Raw genomic sequence first — 575 nt, forward strand, 5'->3', positions numbered from 1 at the left:
GAGGAGAAACAGTAGGAGGTAGGCACCACTGGTACCTGACCTTGATCAAAAAGATGAGAATTTGATGTACTAGCCTGAGTATGTGGTCAGACTTTCTTTCTCAACATTAGGGGAGACAAATAATTGTTCCTTAATCTACATTGCTCAGAGTTACTTTCTAGCTATTTCCCCAACCCTGTCTCCAATTCTTATCCCCTTTGTGGTCTGGTCCCTTCCCTAGCCTTCACCACAACCTGTAGCTAAATAGTAGGGTGCCGTTGGACAACCCTCTCATGTAGACTTTACCTCTGTCCAGGCAGATCCTCATTGCCCATTTATCATGTAACTCATGGGGACACTGTGGAACTCGGGGAGTAAGAACTCAAAGAACAAGGCAAGATCAGATTGCTGGCTATAGATCAGCTCAACTCTACTCACACCACCATAGTTAGGGTGTGAAGTGGCTGAAGGGGAGCTCTGAAGCCTATCTGCAATGACTTGGATCATAGCTCTACACTCACAGCACATTCTTGGGGATTCTCTTCAACCTCCTCATACTTCAGCTTCCTTATGTGAAAATAAGAATAACCAGAGCG

Source organism: Microtus ochrogaster, unplaced genomic scaffold (assembly GCF_000317375.1).
Source record: "Microtus ochrogaster isolate Prairie Vole_2 unplaced genomic scaffold, MicOch1.0 UNK3, whole genome shotgun sequence".
NCBI classification, from domain to species: domain Eukaryota; kingdom Metazoa; phylum Chordata; class Mammalia; order Rodentia; family Cricetidae; genus Microtus; species Microtus ochrogaster.